General features: G+C 36.0%; 3 long non-coding RNA genes across 4 annotated transcripts in view; 1 reads left to right on the forward strand and 2 right to left on the reverse strand.

The window, feature by feature from the left end:
* The window catches only part of LOC110052995 (uncharacterized), a 208,340-nt gene that overhangs the window by 147,800 nt on the left and 41,367 nt on the right, over positions 1-19,173 (forward strand). The window lies entirely within an intron of this gene.
* LOC110053039 (uncharacterized) lies at positions 2,592-3,994 on the reverse strand. 2 transcript variants are annotated; one of them, XR_016209975.1, is made up of 2 exons: positions 3,774-3,994; positions 2,592-2,933 (listed from the first exon to the last, which is right to left on the reverse strand). It is a non-coding gene; the product is annotated as an uncharacterized LOC110053039 (long non-coding RNA). The 2 variants fall into 2 exon arrangements; XR_002297102.2 differs by having other exon boundaries at positions 2,592-2,930; positions 3,774-3,993.
* On the reverse strand, positions 12,186-13,748 carry LOC110053049 (uncharacterized). The gene is made up of 2 exons (XR_002297103.2): positions 13,550-13,748; positions 12,186-12,447 (listed from the first exon to the last, which is right to left on the reverse strand). It is a non-coding gene; the product is annotated as an uncharacterized LOC110053049 (long non-coding RNA).

Here is a 19,173-nt window from a genome sequence, read left to right on the forward strand (position 1 = left end):
CTTTAGGGGCTCATAATTTAAAAACGGCACGGTGAAATTTTTTTTATGTCACCAAAATTTAATAAGCATGATAAGACTCAACTTTTGGCAAAGCTTTAAAAAATTCTGCACATAGGGTTTAGAGCCGCCTTAAATTTTCAAAACTTTAAGGTGGCTCAGAACCCTATGTAAAGATGTTTTTTAAAACTTTGCCAAAAGTTGACTCTTTTCATGCTTATTTAAATTTGATAATAAGAAAAAAAACTCACCGTACCATTTTTGAATTATAAGCCCCTGAAGCTGTAATTAAGGATGTTTTTAGCAGGTCCTACTGTTGTTATGGTAACATATTGTGCCACGAAAATGATAACAACCTGTTAACCAATGATTGGGCAGGGTTTTGATACCATGTTTGTAGCAGCAAGTGATGAAGAGCGGTTATAATGACCCATCAAAATCTAAGGGCTGGAAACTGTTTTGAGCCACTTTAAATAATACATTACCGTAAAATCCCACGTTGAAGCCCTGGGCTTATATAACTTCATAAGGGGTTTTGATTGGGCTTATAAACAGGGGGACTTATATCCGAGGGGAAAATATAAGCGGAATAAAAAAATGTTTCGGAACGACGAGATAAAACGTCTCTGAAAGACGAAGTAAAGCTAACATACTCATTTAGGACTGACTCCTAAATCTAAGTTTTTACTAAGTTTGTGGCTTTGTAGTTTGCATAGTCCTTTCCGATAGCCTTAACAACCTAATAACGCAGAGATAAAAAAAAAAAGACGAATTATTTGCTGTGTTTGACGACTCCGTGCCAGCTTCGAGGCAGTTTCCCTTTTGTTTTTCAGCGGTATGTTAATTCTTAGCGTTGTGAGATCTTAACGTGACAGCTGGACGTGGTCTTTGAGAATGTATGAGATGAAACTTTTCGCCAACGGTGTACTCACCCATGGACGGTATTTTTTCTATTAATCGACTAAGTTAAGTTTCTCTATTAATGGCCTAATATCTTCCAAGTATCGGACCGGACACCGCCCCGAATGATCAGGCGCTAGATTTCCTTAAAGTTTTAAGGCTTCTTTTTCCAACAGAATTATACTTCCAAATGAAAATTATTTTACTTTTTTTCCAATTTCTTTTCCTCTTCTTCTTCAATCAGAATTGTAGGCTTGGAGTTTACGGTGTCTTTTCGTGCCAGTCCGTGGTCGTGGGAATATTTCTCCAAACGTATTTTGTCATCTAATATATATTTTATTAACCAAGCTTGCGTAAAACTGTGTTGGGAATATCAGACTAGCCCGGTCCCACCGTACAGCCGAGAACTCTGGCCGGTATCCTACAGCGCGGCCCTGCATGGCGCTTGGCCAATAAGATTTGTACACGTATTAGTAGATAGTCGCCAATTGCAAACCGGAGAATGTTCATGTTAATCAGAGACGTTTAATTTCCTTGTACGTGCAGTGTATACAAATATATCAAATATATTTTGTTTGAAAAGAAATACACATATTCACATGATAAAAGCAAGTCAGCGCCCTGTCAACAAATTGACGCCACCTTTTTATACTTTTTTCTTTTTTCATCACGGCATTGTAAAAATACTTCGTGGGTCCATGAGGTGAAAACGCCAGGTACAAGCACGAGGGAACCTAAATTTCTTCCAGCCAAAATCATTCCGGAACTAGTACACTTAATACACTTAAAGTACGTTAAGTAACCGTCAAAACCGTGACTAAAATTCAGATACAGAATTTCTATAACTTACCTATATTCCAAGTGGAGGTTATTGAATCATTACCAAGCTCAGTCCGCTAGTGTTGCCATAGTAGTAGGCCTGGTAGTAGGCAGTCGTCGGACATGGTCCATGACTCAGCGCGTACGTTGCGAACATTTCTTATGATGACTGTTGCCACTTTTAACACTGCAAAATAAACAGAGTTTCACGTCAAGCTTTGTTTGATACATTTTTCACCTTATAGTTGAATCCAATCTGGCCTAAAAGTCACTCTAATAGGTTCTGACTATTTTCAGGAACTCGGATTCAGATGCAATTTTGTTGTTTAAAAGAAGGGGTTCAATATTGTATGCGTAGCTGGGCATCTTAATTTCGTGGTTTTTGAAAAGTCTTAAGAGCTTAATTAAGAAAAAAAAAACGGAGCTTAATTAAGGCAACCCCCGTATTACTTCAATCAGTGTTAGTTACATTGTGTTTAGCTTAATCGGTCACTTTCTTATTTTGGGAATCACTTTAAATACGACCAGAGTTTTATGGCTCAAAGATGATCTTATTAAATGGGTTTTATTGAAATCTTTCTTATCGAAGAGCCACTTATAATTCTGGCGATTAAAAACAAAGAAGGAAGTAATTTGATGTGCGAAATGCGGTAAATTATTGTACCTTGTTTTCCTTGGACAGTAAACTAGTAACTCAGTAAACCGTAGTCTGTTGGAAATGTTACCGGTTTAGACTGGTTACTCTCAGTAATGTTGACTTATTATTAGTTTCAGGTCGATTGTTCAACCTTCCTCTGGGATCGTATGCCCCCAAGTCATGCATTCTTTTATGAAAACTTTTGTATCTTCAGTCATTCCAATGTGAATAAAATGCATTTAAGGCAGTACTGATCGTTTATTTTCACGTTTCAGTTACAAAAATAGCGTTTAACTTACACATAATTGATTTCTAAAAGTTTTATAATGCCAGTTACATTATCAAGTTTACGAAAATACAAGCGCGAACATAATTAGTGAAATATAATATATTTTTCTTCTTTTACAGAAACGCTGTGAAAATAGTGTAATCTTGTCTTTATCAAACGTCCGGCTATCTAATATCCAGTGAGGGATCCAGCATCCCTTGCAGGTTGAGCTTCACGATCGAGACTTCGTTTTCTGTTGTTTTCTGCGCAGGGCCGAACTTTCTCACAGAGTGCTGTTAAGAAGTTTTCCTGCTGAAAAAAAAGCGGCAAACCAAAAAAACAGCATCAGCACAAGCTTAGGGTGTTCCTCCTCAAAACGTACAGAGCGGGAACTTCCGCGGTGCCTTTTACAGTATTGACGTGAAAAAAATATCAAACTTAGGCGATGTCTTATAACTGGCATATAATTGTTGTCTTATAATTGGCATGTCTTAAGGGTGAAAAAAATTTCAAGCCATGCTCTCAAAACAAGATCTGGGTACCTCTTATGCCTCAAAATCTTCGAGGAGTACCCCGTCCTTTTTATATGGGATTTCCCCCTCCCCCCCCCCCCCTCGGGAGCCAGGCATGCATATCTTAAGAAACACGATGAAAACTTATGACAGAGAAAAATGACCTTGAACACTAAAGTGGTCAGGTGTCGTGCCATAGTCATAAAAGGTGGCAGTTTTGTGGTTTCTTAAACTCTAAAGAAATTTTAAAGTAACTTTATAACCTGAATTTGGAACACGAATGCTTGTATCGAACTGCAACTTTAAACGCTAAGAGAACAATTTATCCATAAAAGTTCTTCTTGTTGTAAGCTTGGCATTATTCCAAAATGTCACCTGATAATGATACCTCTTATTTGGCCATGAGACGTCAAGTCAAGAAGATCATTCATCAAATGAGAAAACGATTTACTAAAGAAACTCGTTACGTTTGGATGCAGTGTAATTACAGTTCATAAAAGAATATGGCATCATAAGAGTGAAAGTTGAGTAGTCGTTTTAAGAGCAAAAGACTTAGTTGTAAGCCGTATCACGCTCATTCAGATTGAAGAAAATCTAACGTCTTAAGTATGTTCTTTTGAACTACATGTTTACAACAAACCTGTTCGGTGTTAGGTCTTGGCGGTATTTCTCGTCTTCCCACATGAGGTTTCCCTGCTCCTGGGGTGAAGGCGCTTCCCCAAGTTACAAGAGAACAGAGCATAAACGTTAAGAGAATCCAAGAGAGTTTTGTACTCATTTTGATTTATAAATCTAGCTTTTTCCTTACAAAGAGGGTTTTCAACAAATCCGTGAGTCAAAAAAATTATTGATGTCGTTGTGGCACCAAAGGCAGCCTTTTATGCGCTTGATTCTGCCAGCGTTATCGGTCAAGCCTTGCTGTAGGAGTACGCGTGGCGTCTTCATTTGCGATAAAATCGCTTCCTTAATGGGGAATTAGTGAGATGATAAATTAACGAACAAAGAAAAATGAAGGTTTCTTTTGTAGCTTCCTCCTCGTTATTTTGTCCCAGCACTTAATATCACATGGCCACGGAATAAATCAACCTTTCGCTTCCTTGTTCTTAGCATGTGCTTGCATATCAAAGTAGATCATTACGGGCCCTTGATAACCAGACACAAAGAGCAATTATGACAAAACGGAATGGGCGACTCGTGTTTTATGTTCTACCATGTTTGCGTTGCTGAAAGACGTCAAAAAAATAGTGTATACGTCAAATTTATCTAAATTTTCTCATTCAAATAAAAAATCGTGTCTTACAGATAGTGGTAACAAAAATTGTAGGTCAAAACCTTTGATTTCTTTACGCGTCTTTAGATATTGTACTACCGTTTACAAATGATTTCTGCAAATAATCACCTTTTATGCCATTAAGTTAAATAATACCTTAAAACAACAAAAACCATTTGGCTATTGTATGCTTCGTTCACGAAAGTGATTGATCTTACTTCTTCTTAACAGCATGAAGTACAAGGAAGTTACTCACTCAAATGTTCCTCAAGAGACAATATCTGTAATTATCATAATTAACTTTATTTATGTTAGTCATATTTTGTTTAAGTCTGATGTGAAAAGCCAGCCTTGGAAAGAAATCGTTGATCTCTGTAATTTAATGTTCTCGTTCGCTTCTGAGAACGTGTTCAAAATTTTCTTTTAACGTCAAACGTCCACCAACTCACACCCTTGCTGTCAGTACTTAACCAAAACTGACGCTGACTATTGACGAGTTATCTCGATATCATTCCGCGTTTCAAGGGTCATTATCTTACCAGCACCAGATGCACAAGAGTTCATTTAAGATAAACGCTGGGGGTGCGGGAAGGAGCTTCGGAAATGCACGAGAATTCTAAACGTGGGTGATTGACCCTGAAACGTTTTTATCACTGTTTTATTTTAGTCTATCATATGTCTTTGGGCAACTATTTGGAAATTGTAGCATGAACACTATGGGGATAAAATGAGCATTTTCCTGCAACACCTAAGTTTTTCTTCAGATTTCTAGCTATATATATGTGAAGTCTAGTTTTCCAGACTATTTGGCTCATCAAATGAAGATCAATTCAAGTAATGATCTCCTTCACATTTAAGAGTTTTTCCTCTAGCAAGTCTATATTTTTATCTTTTGCAAAATTTCCATCAAAACTCGGATCTACCATCTTTTAACTAAAATGAGTTTCAAATCCCTAAGGAATTACTTCGGGTTCAGTCTTGACTTTGTCCTCTGAATCTCGAAAAAGTGCCACTTATGAGATCAGCTGGACTGTAAGCAATTACAAAGACAACCAATTTTCAAACTAAAGATACATTAACACATCTAATAAGACTCTAATGTGTTAGTCATTAAATGAGTTAAACTTCCTAAATGAAGGAAATTCTATGCTTAAGTAAAGATTTATTTCTGCGTGGTGGTTGGCAAACCAGTACAGAACAAAACGTTGGGAATGTTCTATCAAGACATTTGTTTTGGAAACAAGAGAATTAATTTCAGATTTATACTAAAAGGTGAAGTGATTTCTCCATTTTGCTAGAACAATAGACCAATTTCGATATATTAAAATTCAGTCTAAAACAATAGACCTCAGCACGAAGTTCCGGAGAAGAAACCCGGCAACTTCTGCATTTATTCCCCGGCGCCTCGTGCTGAGGTTTCTTGTTTTAGGCTGAATTTTAATATATCGAAATTGGACTATTCATACCATGAAAAAAGTCTGTGGCTTGGACTTGAAATTTGATAGAAAATTGTTGACTGAAATTTTAAAATTAGAAGACTTGTCGGCAGCACGCAGCAACAATTAATCTTGTCTGACAGAGTTTATTAATCGACAGGTTTGGTCTGCTAGTGAGACTTCGACAGGATTAAACTACGAGATATAAAGATGAAACTTGAAAGAAAGATGAAACTAGGATGTGGATAACAAAACACCCACAAGAAACACGTGCAGGATATGACTAAAATCCTGCGCTAGAAAATGTGCAATGTAAGTGGGGCTCACGGATTCAACGTTAGCCCCAAACAATACCGAATTGGAGTTTTAGAAAGAAATTTTAAACATTTTTATCATTGTTTTTGTAAAGTCGAAGAAGTAACACTGATTTGGAATATTAAATGAAAATGCAGAAGGCTTTACTAAAACAACAGTGTTTGTTTGAAAGATCAGAGAGCCCTAAAATCCTCTTAAATGAAGTTATCCCTCTATTTAGTTAATCACTTTGAGAGCTGCGTAATTATCTAACTGGCAAAGCAAAACTGAAAGGTACAGATACCCTCGGAAACTTCACGGGAAATAGAAATTTGACCCCTTTGCATGCATACAACCAGTAGTAAAATAAATAGCGGCCAAATTACTGCAATCGAGAGGAAATAAACCAAAAGTTAATATGGGATTTATCTGTTAGGCAATATATTCGGCATATATTCCCCAGGGCAGTGATAATAGTTATAAGTGGAACTATATCAGTTGTTTCGTTTCCTCTCACGCCTCGTTAAAGACCGGCACTTAAATCTATGTCATATTCGGCTTTTTGTGACACGATATGCTATGTCTTGCTCTATTAGTAAAATGTATATCAAATGACTAAATGCTGCCTCTACTTGCTAGAAACCACAGGCGAATTTAACTGATAACTAGAAATTAACATGGGTAGATATTTCAGTTGCTTTTTAACTTGGCACATAAAAAAGACTATTTTATTTCAGTGGAAGCTGTTCCGCGAGGGTTTTTTTTCGGTAAAACGGAGGACTAAGAAAAGTTAAAAGTATTCCTCAATACTTAACCATTAATTATAATACCACTGCTTTAATAAAAAAACAATGTCGATCATGTCTACAATTTCTCAGATTTCAAACGTTGACCAAGTTTTGTTATTACTTTACTACTTTTGTGCCGTCAAATTTCATAGTAAGGATGGCTCGTAGGGGTTGTGGTTGATTCGGTTTTTGTTATACTTTGGCTTTGTTTTTATTTAAGCGTGAAATACCTTACAGATCGATTCAATGCTCTATTAATTGATTCAAACATGAATACACAGATGAGTGTAGCTAAAAGCCGATTATCAATATACATGCTTAAATTCACATCCAAATGTGATGCCCACACTATTCTTTGTGTAAAGATCACGCGCGCTTTAGAACAACCCACAATTTGAATTGAAAGTAAATTTAGAATCGGGTTTAGATATTATAGGTTTCAATTTTTGTTTGCATTTCATCCGGTGCTATAAGCCTGTGAGCTGATTCTATTTTGACAGTGAAAATGAAGATTGAAATACTGACCCGTTTATCGATTTGATGTTTAGCACAGTAAACTATAGCAAGGAAAAGGAGATGTTACTATTTTTGGCGACGACTAAATCGATTATCATGATCGCTGTCGCTAATTTTAACTTCACCGTACTCCCAAACTATAAATGTCACAAAGACGTTTTGGTCTTGACAATCAAAATCAGTTTAAAAGCGTAAGAAATGCCTAACTAAATAGCCGCTAAATCTTGGTCAACAAAGTCGTTAAATTTAGTTGTGACTCGTAACAATAACCTTAAGGTAAGTCTTTTCCCATCTGTTTTGTCGGTCAAATTCGTGTGTAAATTAAACTCTGCGTATTCAAGCCTAGCCTAGGATCGGACTGAACAGAAGGAAACTGAAGATACTAATAAAAATTCAAGCCAGGGATCAAGATAATAGTAGTAGTAGCAGAGACTTTATTTCACTTAACAGCAAATCAAAAAGCTAACAAACACGTGGCCCTCCGAAATTACAATAATTAAATCTGTTAAATGGAGCAACCGGTTAGCAGGAGAGTCTTGTGTTGATAGGCAAACTACCGGCATGAAGATACTTACGTGTGTAGGCGAACAGGAAAAAGAAGATGTACATCAAGATTTAAAGCTTTCGTTTTCCTGTAGAACTCGTCCCACGCTGTTTGCGTATCTGAGAACTGGCAACAGAAGCTTTCGGGATCGACATTTAATTAACTTTAAAAAAAAAACCAGGTGACTTAAAAAAGCTCTTTTTGTTCTCTCGATACCTCAGAATTATTCCAGAAACATTCCAGCAAAAAAAAAAAAAAGAAAGAAAGACAAAAATTAAGGTTTCTATCAAAGCGATATACCATTCTTCTCAAAGACAGCTGGTTAATTAATGCTCGTTTTTTTTTTCCTCTTTTTTCTTTTTGATAGTCTCATTTTATTTCCTGAACCCGCACTTTTCCGCATTAACTTCTCAATCGAAGGCCGTAGAATGGCAAAACGAGACTCAAACTAAGGCAATGTATTAATGAACCAGTTGTGTGCGTTTCTTAAATTTTCAGAAATATTTTGAAATTTAAAATCTCTGCATAAATGAAAATGCAAATTCAAACAAAAAAGAATTATCGGACTTGTAATCTTGTTGATATTACCGAAATGACGATGACAGTACTATTAGATCTCTACAGCAACAGGTGAATTTCAGTTTTAATGAACCATTAGTCTTAATCATCACTTCCTTTTGAATGTGGACTTGCCTGTATAAATATCGCTTACAAATAAATTCAATCCTGGTTTATCTTAGGCAGTGGAACTCTGACTTGTAGAAAATCTTTTCTAAATTACTTAATAGCCAGCTGGTATGAAAATATACCACCAGGTGTCTAAAGGCAAAAGTCTCTTCAGTCAACAATAACAATCGTGACTGAACTGAATGAGCGTCCCAAAAAATCGAAGTAAGGCATTGTCTTTGTACATGAAATTTGAAACTTTACTTTAGGGAATAAATCCTTTCTTAGTAACCCTACATATCACCATACCATCTTGTCATTTCAGTTGGGCTTTTTGCTAGCTTGTAATAAACTATGTCATATTCAGGTTTACGTTTATACTTCTATTCTTCTTTGTTGAATACTATATTGATCAGCAATAACGCTTTTCTATGAGCCGGTATCGAAATTTTCGCCGGTGTCTCTCATTACGAATTTGTGGCTCTCGCGGAAAAGAGGGAGAATGGTGAATTGTAAAACTTGTAAAACACGAACAACAAGAAACACAAAGAGAAGCAACGCAAAAGTCGCCGTAATTTTACATAGATACGCTATCTAGTTCTTTAATTCATTTATTAACATTCAAACTGTTCTTAAAATACTAATTTTAAAACCTCGTAGCGACGGTGGATGAATCGTTTGAGTTAGACAATATTCTAAATATTGAAACATAACGTAGTCAGAGAAACATCAACATTTTGTCTGCTGGACAAATATCAATTCAGAGATCAAGTTTGAAACATTGTCTTTAATACTCAGTCACAACCATCTACCTAGATTTAGTGTTACTGCTAAATTTACCTAGGTTTAACACTCTTACGTATGGAGAACATTCAATTCGATATCTAGGCCCTAGACTACGGAGCAAACTAACAAATAAAGAAAGATCGGCGATAATCGATAAAGACTCAGATCTAGACAACATCCTAGATGGATGTAAAGGCTGCTGTCTTTGTAACTCATAATTTTAAGTTCTCTTATAGGACTTTTCTGAATATTGTTTTTAGATAGTTCTAGTTAGGTGCCCCCTATTAGCAGTGAGGATCCTTCACTGCTAGATGTAACTGACACGGTAATTAAGTCATTATTATTATTATTATTATTATTATTATTATTATTGTTGTTGTTGCCGCTACTTCTTTAGTCCCCATTGAACTCGAATAACGACAACAAATTTGATATAACACTTTTTAATGACCAAAGACACGTCCAAGTTTTTACAAAATCAATCCCACATGTGTTCGTTCGGGTAGTTACAAGGCCTTGCAAGCTGCTTCATGTCATTGATACGAAACTTCACGATCAAAATAAAACAAAAATAAAATACTGTTCCTCGACGGTAACAATTATTATTACTAGTAGTAATCAGAGATTATGACAGTGCGTTCGACGCTCTCACTTTAATATATAATTATATATAGTAAATAAATGATTTCACTAGCTGACTTTCAACCTTTGTCTATTGCTAAAATCAACATTTTTCAGCAGCAACCGAGGTTTTACAGTCAGATATGCATAGTGTCAAAGTCCATGCTTGTGAAGAGGTCACGATTTGTTGATACGTTGCGTGACGCTGTCAGTTTCCGTAGTCTCTCAAGTTTCATAGAATATTTAAATTACGTACATTATTCTAAGCTAGCATTTGCAGTCGCGTGCTCGTTTCGCGACTAATTCGAGTATTTCCCCTGATGAATAAAGTAGTCTTATGTATCTTGCCTTCAGAGTACTTTTCCACCGATTCCAAACAATAAAATTTCAACCGGTTAAAAACTGAGCTATCTGTCGCGACTGGAACTAATGAACAAATGAAATCAAAATGTAGCTGTTCCCACGGTTATCATCCCAAAGCCAAGTCGTGTTAATAAACAAGGACAATTCCCTCAGATTGCGATAAATGCTGCCGTCGAAGCGTTTAAATTCGCCAAAATCTAACGCTGAGAGCACATAATAGCGAGGCGTACGGCGACTGAACGGAAAGAAGTCAAAAAAAAGATCCATCGGAAAGACGAGCTCAGATGGCCTGCTCACATACTCACATGTTCAGCATATGTCTTATCACATGTCTTAGCATTAAACGGTACCAGTTTACTGGCCGTGACATACCCGTGCAAAAATCAAGCGGGGTGGCCATTTTGGTGTCCTTACAGGAATGTGGTTTTTTTCGGCCTAGAACCGTGCATAGGGTTGCCAACTCTGAAAAGCCACAGGTCAAAATTAGGTTTGCGTTCCACTTCGTCGAACGCAATTATTATTGTCTTTGTCGTTATTTATAACGGCAAGAGAAGATGAAGGGCAAGAGCGCTAATTGAGCCCCCCTGTAAGACTTATTCTCAACGCCATCCCTAGCTCTCAATTTATTTCTAGCTGTGGTGTCCATGTAGATTTTTCCGTAGATAATGTTACTACGCGGAAACGTTTTCTTTACGGATGAAAATGGATGTGAAGCCGATTGGACTCTCCATCTGAGGAAAGTTCGAGCCCTCACGCTTGGAATAGTGCTTTAGAGACAACCTAAGTGGGCTTGCCTTAGGAATAACACCCATTTGGCAGATTTCATCTCCAACCCTCCATCCTCTATTGTCACCTGGACTCCTTCATTGACTTCATTATTCATCCAACTGATAGAGTAACGTTTTAAGTGCAACGCGCCCTAACTACTTTCAGGGAGGAATGAAGTAGTTATTTTTAACCTTATTATCTTTGGCCTGTGCTTTGGTTTTTCGTTTCGGAGGCTGGGAGTTTGTGGCCATCACCCCTCTTGTATCTCCAAAAGTATTCAAACTTATATGGTACGTAAAATATCCGAAATTGTTTTCATAAGTGAAATTACGTGTCAATCATGACGTCGCAAAAAGCCAAAATGATGCAACTAATAAAAGGTATCAGCCATTTTGTGTCCGCCATCTTGGATTTCAAATCTTTTTCAAGTAATTTGGACCAGCCCCCAAAAATGTAGAAGTATAACATATGTAAAGAATTGGAAAATCTAAATTCGAAGTAAAACAGAAATGTAAGCTTAAAAACCACCAAATGTAGGTAAAACACCCCTAGACACGGTTCCAATAGGAAACTCGTGTCCTGTGACGAAACAGTTGTGACATGTTCCCTGAGAATTTGTAGGAAAAGTCACATAGTTTGACCGCTATAGCTTTAGTGCTGTTTTTGTAAGGCAAGATTGAAAACGGATGAGTCTGTCCTTGTAAAGGAAGAAAGAAAAGAACCCTAGATAAAGGGCTAAAGACACTGCATTACTTTATTTCGTGACTTAGTTTTGTCATTTTGTTGTCTAAAGATTCTGACAGTGAATGACCATATTCGGATTATTTTTCAACCTTTAAGTACAGGAATTATCAGCAGGTAATGAGCTAAGGTCGCAAACTCGGTGAGGTGTTGGCAACACTGCAAATAATTACCTTTTATTTTCAAGTGTAAATTTAAGCGCGTTTTTAAAATTTTCTGGACTAAAACCACTAAAACCACTAGAACCACCTTGAGCACATTATTGTTAATCTGTATTTGTTTATTACCATGACCGATAGCATGCTCACACTTTACTAGACAAGCATTATGACACAGTCTTAAAAATTATTTAACAGATTTATGTAGTCCTCATTGACCATCAGGCATCAGTGTCTTCATTATATACGTCATTGATTCTATTAGTCACCAGTCTTTTGGAAGGAGAAGTCGTCTGTGCGCTTACTTGCTCCTGATTGACATGGTAAGACCGCGTCACAGAAACTCTTGATGACGGCCAGTTGCTGTTGGAAAAGAAAATAAATGACAAAACAAAATGAAAAGCCATTTCCCTTTTTTATTCACAAAACAGTCCACTCATCTATAGCAGACGTCAGTAACATCTCAGTAACATTTTAAGCTTTAAACGTGTCATTTTTCATTTACATCAAAATATAGACTTTTGTAGTGATTTTATATTACATATTTCCAGCAATTCATCAACCAACGATTAAGTGAATTAATCTATTAATCTATTAATCATAACAATTACAATTTCCTCAAATGTGATTGGTGCATAAGCTGCTGTATTTTGCTCTAATTAATCTACAAAGTTGTAATCGGACAGTTATATGAGCCAATGATTTTAAGTCCTCTCCACTAAATCCACCAATCACAACATTGATTACAATCACTATACTAACCAATTCAAGAGACTGTAAAACTGTGGAGGTTTAGTCTCAGGTGACTGTTTTGAAAGAGACTTGACAGCCATTTTGCAAGTTGTTCTCCATATTTTATAATTATGATATTTAAAAATGACTATTAAAAGTTCTTTTTCAAATGAAACTTTTACTTTTGTGGGAAATTGTAATTGTTATGATTAATTGGTAACAGGACATCGTGTCGTCCAATTCAGTCTGTAATCATACTCATGATTAACAAATCGGACTACCGCGAAGCGGTAGTCCGATTTTTTTAATCAGTCGTATGATTACAGACCGAATTGGACTCCACTCAGTCCTATTACCATTATTAATCTATTTATTAATCAAAATGTTGCAACTGTTCGAGTTCGTGTCTTCAAATGACCTAATAACATCTACTGTTTTTTGTAACTCTGGCTTGTTGAAATCTGGCTCCTTTAAACTTTATTTGTAGGCCACAATTTTCTTTGAGCATAGCTACATTTGAAACTTTTGTACTGTTAACACTGTTACTACTCTCCTCTAAAACAAAGGGGAACCACTAAATTTTCGAAATGGACGTCGAGGACCTATAATTCTTCGTGCATGCAAGGAATGAATTAATGCTTAATGGTAAAGCTTGGCATAAATTCTATGAGTTATGATATTTCTACAGCCATGGAAATAACAATTAGTCAACACCGCGAAACAAAATATTTACCTTTTTGCAGCCGAAGTCATCTCTTTTTCCAGCTCGCGTCCCCGCCAGTGGTACAAACGCTTCGCTTTGAAGCACTAAAGTTAGAGTAATCGACAGCACGAGAAAAGCAGAGATCTTTGTAGAGTTCATTTTTGAGTTTCTATCAAAGAACACCAAGGAGATGATGAACAATGAACAGCAGGTATATAATGCTGAGTTTTATACCGTACAATTCAAGTGCCAGGAAACTGGTGTTTTCAACACTCTCGATATTCAGAAGGAACGATTAATGGATGAAAACAATACCGAAGCCATTACCCGTTGTCTTTTAGGAGAAACCTGCATTGCAGTAAGTCATTAATCTTCCTAAACACAAAGCAATATTTCATCATTAGATCTGTGAAGGCTTTGATATCACCGTTGGTAATCTGAATTCTTTTATATAATGGCTGTTTTATGAAATGACTACTCGGGAATATTTTTTTGAGCAATACCTTCCATTTTCACGTTTCTGTACGGCAGTTGCGATAACCCCTAGAATATCCCCGAGCAGCACAGTTATTAGTATTGCAAAAAGTCTCGAAATAACTCAAAACAATACCTTCACTGGAATAACCTACAATATTAATTAACAAACATGATTAGTTGGGAAATCAGATTATGAAGTTTGTAAACAATATAATTCTCTTCCGTTTGGACGTTTTTAATTGTTCATATTTTTGCAGATAATAGTGACAGATAAGCTTCTACACATTTCATGTGATCACTTCGCTTTTGGAAAATTACGGTAAAATTTAAGAATTAATGATATGTGAAATGGCTGTACGTGTTCTTTGCCATTTTCCAACAATGATATTAGCTGTGTACATCTTCGTTGTAATCTTCGTTTATCAGCTACTGCAGAAAGCTAAAAGAAATAGTAAGATTAGATCTTTCGCTCATCCCAGGAGTAGAGTAATTGTATTTCAAATCATAATACAGCCAGGAAATCCACATGATATATATATATATATATATATATATATATATATATATATATATATATATATAAAAAAAGAGCTGAGCGGAAAACAACGAGTGAAACTACCATCACCATTAAGCACAATTTTTCGCTCGCAATTCTCTCCCTCTAACCAAAAACTCTTTCATAAATTTCCAAAATAGAGAGCAATAGTAAAGATGCTTTAAAGTTCCTATTGGTGTGGAATTTGTAGCCCCACAAAACATTACAAAGACGACAACAACACCGACTGCAGTGATCACGATTTGAAACTTTATTGTACACTCAACAGCAAAAAATTCTGTCGGGCAGAAGTTCAACCAACACTCCAGAGGGAAAATAAATTAGCTTTCGGCTGCATCTCGAGCAACTCTTGAACTTTTCTCATGCTCTCAAAATAGACGTATGGTAAGCACGAACCAATTGTTGTTAAATTGACAACCATGAATCTAGCGTCCACATGCGTAATCTATATACCACAAATAAAGATATAATCAGTATTTTATAAATCATGCACTGGTATCAACTAAAAAGGTGGAGGTGTAGTATATCTTTGATGAAAGAAAAAAACGAAATGAAGCTTGTAATATGATAAATGTTAAATATAAAGTAGTGGTTTTGAAGTAGTAGGCGTGGTAAATTAAATCACACAGAGAGATCTGATACCATTTTTTCAAATCATTACATATCTTTCGGAGATTTTAGTGGCGTAATTTCAAATTATTGAATCAAATATTGAGCACTATATTTATAGTTTGCTGATTCGGGACTTGTGGATGGTTTTTTGCATTACCTTGTGACCAAATTAAAGTATTTGGAGAAAAAAAAATGGTGATGCAGATCGGTGTAGGGGTCGTAAATTTGAAGTTGCGATTCGAATCATTACCTCCAACGGATGAGATAACAAAGCGAGATAATATTAGTAATTGATTTGCTGACAAATTCGGTAAGAGGTCATTAACACTTTAACCCAGCCTATTCTAACCAGGTGATCACCGTTTTTCGAGGTAACAAGTATTGCATAACTGTTATATATACCTCGTGATTTAATTACATGTTCTTCCGAGGTGAAAATTAGAAAACGGTATGAATTACTATGAAAGTTTAGAAAACACCGTGTTAGAAAGTGTACGCTGAAATCTTTACCTATATAACTTGTTAGAAACACAAATCGAGCACTGGCACAGGATGAGCACGATTTCTTTTCCTTGGAAAAACAGAAAGAAACAATAGAAAAATATTTTCTCTGTGTGTTTTTATTGAGAAAAGCTGTGAAAAGAATTGCTTGGCGTTTTGTTCCCACAGTGTTTTAGCCTTCTACCAAACTTCCAATCGTATTTCTATAGTAAAAAATGTCCAACAGTAGAAATTAAATGTAGACGTGATGATGGATGCGAATGCAGCCATAACACTACTAGAAAAAAGACCTGAAAAAAATTTCAGGCTTTGAACGGGATACGAACCCACGACCTTTGCGTTACCGGTGCAATGCTCTCCCAACTGAGCTATCAAAGCCACATGAGAGCAGTCGTGTGTGGGTTGGCCCTTTATGTTCAGTGGACCTAATACTCGGCTCAAGTATGCGAATTCCAAAGCCTGAAAATTTTTTCAGGTCTTTTTTCCAGTATTCGCATCTATCATCGTGTTTTCTTTCTGTTAAGTCTTCAGAAACGCAAAAACATGTTTTCCATTTCTTTAAACACTGAAGAGTTTAGCAATATGATCACTTTTACGTCTAACGTAGATTCTATGATGTCCCATATTTTTGTTCTGAAAGTTGGGAAAATGGAGGATTTTTTAGATCATGATTCGCTCTAGAGTCATTTCATGTCGATATTCAATTTGTGACAATGACCTGGTGCTAGAAAGAAAGCAATCTAGTGGGTACTACAGCCAAGGGAACATGACTTTATTAACAATTGAATGATCATTGTGCAATCCCTTTACTTTAGTAATCTGCTAAAGTTAAATTTACGTATTTAATGTTCGTTTATTAACTCGATGGAGCTTTGAATTATTTAGTATTTTACTACGGAGTGATGTAATCATTCCAGTGGCGGATCCAGACCTTGAGTTAAGGAAGGGGGGGGGGGGGGGGGAGGTTTGCTTGCCCTGCCGGCTTTTCTTCCCTCTGCGATTTTTTTTACCCAAAATTCGGGGGGGGGGGGTGGGTGGACCGGACCCCTTCCGTAGATCTGCCACTGATCATTGGTGTAATTACCAACAGTCACACATTTTAAAGAGGCTAGAAATTTACATAATTTTTCAAGAGATTCAACGGGTTATATGAAATTAAACTGTGGTATGGACTACCACCCTAGTAGGGTTGGGACTGGTTAGTCACACCAGTTGGCGTTCACTTCCATCCTCAAACAAGTTTTCCAAGATGCAATTCCATGATCGCTTGATGTATGCTTATGATGAAAAGCAATAATCCTTTGACTTGGCCACTTAATGCTTTAAAGCGTAATAAGATTAAGGAAACAGATGATAAGTGATACATAGAAGTTTTATTCCACACGAAATTTTTTACATAAATAATACATGAAAAAATACTCGATTCTGATTGGCTGAGAGCAGTGCAATTTAAGTGTAACACCAGTGCAAAAAGTGTAACACCATTGCAAATTACACATCGTAATTCTGGATCCTGATTGGGCGAAAGACAATAGGAAATTTTCTTAGCCAATGATAGCACGTAAAATGATGAGGAAAATTTTGTGATGAAACTTTGAAAAAAGTTTTCTCGAATGAGAAAAAATGGCTTCAAGAAAGATCCTCCGGCACTTCCTCCAAGCGAATTTTTTCATGTTTATATTATTAATAAGTAATCATACGGTTTTTCTCGATCAATTTGAAATTCATTTGCACTTGTGAGTTTTTCAAAAAGCTCCGAGCTCGGCACGTGCAATTTCAGTTTTTGAAAAACTCAGTCGTGCAAATCAATTCCAAATTGGACTCGAAACCGTATGATTACCTATACTAATACAAAGACAACTGTAGACGCATGCTTAACATTAGAAAATTTTAAGGTTTGATTGCCTCGCTGTTATGTTCGCCTCAAATACCAAACAAATAAAATTATTACAGATTTTGAAATCTGTAAATTGGCTAAACCAAAATGAAACGAATGATTTTAGGAAATAATTTGAAAAATCATTAATTAATCAGTTTATCTATGATATACCGTAACTGAGAAAATGACTTCACTGTGATTGCCTGAGAGCAGGCGATTTTCTTGTTAATTATAAAATGTACTGCAGTGCAAATGAACACACGCGCGTTTATAATTTTCTTAGTCATACAATAAATAAGTAATCGTGTGAAGGCTCAAAAGAACTAAGGATTTACACTACTCGTGATATCTGAAAATTCTTTCAAATTCAACTCTCCTAAAGGTTAGTGCAATTATGAGAGAATTTTCAAATATCACTCATAGTTTCAATAATCAATCAGCGGTATTCGTGTACCCACGATTACCTATACTGGTTAATTTACAATAATGATTTATTAACTAATTAGGTAATGTTACATATAAATTTAAGGTTCCGCTTTCAGTTAAAGTCTGTCATAAGACGAAATGTACTTCTAATCTGACTAGCTGAAATAATTCTAAAAATCAGTGAAATATCTATTCCAGAAAGCTGTGGATTTGAGAATAGCACACTCACTGGCCATAATGGTCCACAAAACTAAAAAAAAAATACAGTAAAAACAGATAAGTCAATTATTTAATGAGCCGAAAAATGACAGATACTGTAGCAAGGATTTAAACACCAAGTAGGCTAGAATAGACCAATAATAAAGCAGATGGAAATATTTTGTCTATTTTTTGAATATTAATAATAATGTCGCTAAGTAGATCACTAGAATTATGCACATGAACATAAAACGTAATAATAATGATAATAACTTTATTGAATGACAAAAATTATCAGTTAAACCAGTATTTTACATTGTGGTAGGTAAGTAATTACATGTACAAATAACGAGTCTTTGATCAAGAATTGCACATCTTGACTTACATGACGATGACGGCGAACGATTAGTGTTTTAGTCGTTAGTTTTTGGGTATAATAGGCGTTTTACTGTCATTCATGCTTGTGGACATTTAACTAATTGCTCGTATGTTTGAAAAATATTACCGAACTCGCACAATATCTGTACGTTTTATACGGGTCGCTCCCTTTTACGACTGCACGCGTGCTGAGGAAAAAAGTTTTAGTAATATGCGCTCTCTCAAATGAAAATGTCAGTGTTTTCGATAGTCTATTTATCGCATTTGCTTCGGTGAAATTCCGTAAAATTTGACAGACTGGTGAGATCTTTTTTACTTTAGTTGTAGCTCGTTTTTCAGGGAGATATCTTTCTGACCAGTTTTTCCGCAGTGGGGAGAGACAAATTTGGAAAAATCGTATAAACATCCAGTACAAAATTCTCATCCCTCCTAATTTGATGAACTGCGAAAATTTTGGAAGTTATGATTTCAACAGAGTTGATTGTAAAACACTATTTCACCATTGCTTATTACATTTGACTCGTTTGAGGAAATTGAGTGCAAAAGCAAACGCAAAACCAACTTATGACACAAGCGTGTAAATCGATAAATTATTACCCTAGCTATGGAGTCACCTTGAACCATCGA

Source organism: Orbicella faveolata, unplaced genomic scaffold (genome assembly GCF_042242905.1).
Source record: "Orbicella faveolata isolate gen_17 unplaced genomic scaffold, um_ofav_v1 contig_3, whole genome shotgun sequence".
In the NCBI taxonomy this organism is placed as follows: Eukaryota; Metazoa; Cnidaria; class Anthozoa; order Scleractinia; family Merulinidae; genus Orbicella; species Orbicella faveolata.